The following is a 3,130-nucleotide window of genomic DNA, read 5'->3' as shown; positions in this document are numbered from 1 at the left end:
CCTGCTCATATCCTTTGACCATTTGTCAACTAAGGAATGACTTATAATTGTATAAGTTTGACCAGTTCTCTATATATTTGAGAAATTAGACTTTTACCAGTGATACTTGCTATAAAATTATTTTCTTAGTTTTCTGCTTTCCTTCTAATTTTGGGTGTATTGGTTTTTTATACAAATGCTTTCTCATTTTATATAATCAAATTTACCTATTTTACATTTTTAATGTTCTCTATGTGTTATTTGATTCTAAATTCTTCCCCTCTCCATATATCTGACAAGTAAACTATTTCATGCTTTCCTAATTTGCTTCTGATAACATCCTTTATGTATAAGTCATGTACTCATTTTAACTTTATCTTGGTATACTGTGTGATATGTTGGTCTATACCTAGTTTCTGCCATATTGTTTCTAGTTTTCCTGGAATTTTTTGTCAAATAATAAATTTTCTGCCCCTGAAAAAAAAATGAAGGACAAACATTATCATCAGTTGATCACTTCACAATGTTGTTAATATGTACAATGTTCTCCTGCTTCTGCTCCCTTCACTCAGCATCAGTTCATGCAAGTTTCAAAGTCATTCTTTAAACCTTGCTGTTATTGCATTTAACATTCTCTTGGCTCTGCTCATTTCCCTCTTCATTATGTTGTGCTAGTCTTTTCATTTTTTAAAAAATCATCAAAATCATCATTTCTTATTATAATGTTTTTTGGGTTTTTTGGTCCATTGTTGTAGAGGATGACCATGAAATTGGAAGGAGTTGCCATGGCAAACACTGAGTTGCATTTGAGTGAGGGGGTGTCATGCTGTTATCAGTCTCACCATTTCAGTGGCCAGAGATGAGAGGCAATCAGCGTTTAGTGACCTGCCAAAGATCACACAGCCAATAAGTGTCAAATGTCTGAGATCATATTTAAACTCTAGAGCTGGTGCTCTTATCTTCGTAGCATCTCTTATAACACAGGAAAGGATAGAATTTAAGGCGAAAGCAAATTTGTTGCCACATGGAATAGGTAGCAATTTGAAGGAACCCAGTAAAATCAAAGGGATTATAAAACTTTGGGGTGAAACTGTGTGTGTGTGTGTGTGTGTGTGTGTGTGTGTGTGTGTGTGTGTTTAGGGAATTTGGAGATGCTAATGCTATATTAAGTTGCCAAAGATTTGCTTTAACGTAATAAAAATTCATTTAGAGGATTTAGGGAGAAAAATAAGAAGGAATAAAGGAGAATAGCATTCTCCGTTTTCCAGGACCACATTTCTGGGATCCCCCCCCCAAGAAAACCAGAGGTCAAACACCCAAAGACTTTGTTAATGGTAGAAAAGCTAATTGGAGGTGGGTGCCCACCCATTTCTGTAGTATGAGATTGCGAAGTGTCGGAAGAGCCGGAGAATCCGGGCCGCGTCAGCGAGCCGCCGCCAGCTCGGCCGCGAGCCCCCCCCGACTTCCCAACGCCCCGTCCCCCCCAGCCCCAGCCCCCCACTCCCAGCCCCGCTCGCCACCCCCCGCCACCGCCTTCCGCAGGCCGTTTCCACCGAGGAAAAGGAATCGTGTCGTATGTCCGCTGTCCAGAACCTCCACTCTTTCGACCCCTTTGCGGATGCAAGTAAGGGTGATGACCTGCTTCCTGCTGGGACTGAGGATTATATCCATATAAGAATTCAGCAGAGAAATGGCAGGAAGACCCTCACCACTGTCCAAGGGATCGCCGATGATTACGATAAAAAGAAACTGGTGAAGGCATTTAAGAAGAAATTTGCCTGCAATGGTACTGTCATCGAACACCCAGAATATGGAGAAGTGATTCAGCTGCAGGGTGACCAGCGCAAGAACATCTGCCAGTTCCTCGTCGAGATTGGACTGGCTAAGGAGGACCAGCTGAAGGTTCATGGGTTTTAAGTTTGTGTCTCAGGGAAGCCTTGTCATGACTAGAACAATTCCCTCCTGTCCCTCGTCACAAGATAGAAAACCTCCCGGCTTGTGTCATGTAACCGTTTAGGTCTGCTGTTTAACTTGGACTAGTGTAACTCCTTCATGTAATAAAGTGAAAAGAGCCACCCTGTCTAGAGTCTTGAAGTCCCTCATTTAAACGGACAGGGCGAACCTGGCAGGGCCTGACCTGAAACACAGACAAGCTCGTGTTGGAGCCCATGAAGAGGCCATTACCAAGGTGGGGAGTTAACGGCCCACTTACACCATCAAGATAAAGAGGTGGTCTTTGGGAGTAGAGGGAGGGATACCACCTTGCTGGGGAGGAGTTTCGTGGGGGGCCAATTTCTTTCTTACAGCACATCAAGGTCCGATGTTTTCTGACCAGACCTTTTTAGTAGTAGTGCCCTGCCTCTAGGGATATACAGGCAGAGAGGCCACCATTCCGTGAAGCCGACTTTACCTGAATTAAACTTTTTTTTAGGTAGGCAATAGGGTTAAGTGGCTTGCCCAAGGCCACACAGCTAGGTAATTATTAAGTGTCTGAGACCGGACTTGAACCCAGGTACTCCTGACTCCAGGGCGCCACCTAGCCGCCCCCTGAATTAAACTTTTGGCAAAGGAACAAATTTTCAGCTAATGTATCAAAACAGCCAATGTAGCAACTGTAAAGCTTGCAATTTACTAGTAACAGCTACATTGTCTTGTGAAGTAACATTAGTTTAGTTTTGTTGTTTTAAATGTTACGGGATGTATTTAAACTCTTATTTAAATAAAACGGTTTTCAGAAAAGAAAATTAAAGAACAAAAGAAAGAATTCAGAGAAATGGGAAGTGTAGGAAGAGAAAGAGGATGAAGTAGAACAATGAACATAATGATTACAGTAGCTCAAATACAAGCATTTAAAAAACCCAGTAAAATTGATGATACCAATAAAATTTTTTTCCCCTCCCATCTCCCATTTCAGCTGCTTTCCTCCATTGGATTATGAATTCCTCGAAGGCAGAACTTTATTCCCTAGGTTTAGCACAATGTCTGGTTAGTTGTCCTTTATTTTTGAAGAGTACCAATGACATCATGGGTGATGTTTTGCCTTGTTCATGGAATGACCCTTCTTGGTCCCAGGGAAGTGATGAATAAATGCTCTTCCCTCCTCTCTGTAGAAAGGTGGCAGGCTATGGAAATGAGGTGTGGAAGTGGCATG

General features: G+C 42.0%; 1 pseudogene; it reads left to right on the top strand.

Annotated features, from left to right (window-relative positions):
• The first annotated feature begins 1,456 nt into the window (after positions 1-1,456).
• Positions 1,457-2,059, top strand: LOC141500284 (eukaryotic translation initiation factor 1 pseudogene; annotated as a pseudogene).
• Positions 2,060-3,130: the final 1,071 nt, after the last annotated feature.

Source organism: Macrotis lagotis, chromosome X (genome assembly GCF_037893015.1).
Source record: "Macrotis lagotis isolate mMagLag1 chromosome X, bilby.v1.9.chrom.fasta, whole genome shotgun sequence".
In the NCBI taxonomy this organism is placed as follows: Eukaryota; Metazoa; Chordata; class Mammalia; order Peramelemorphia; family Peramelidae; genus Macrotis; species Macrotis lagotis.
This window is presented reverse-complemented; position numbering and strand designations above follow the sequence as displayed.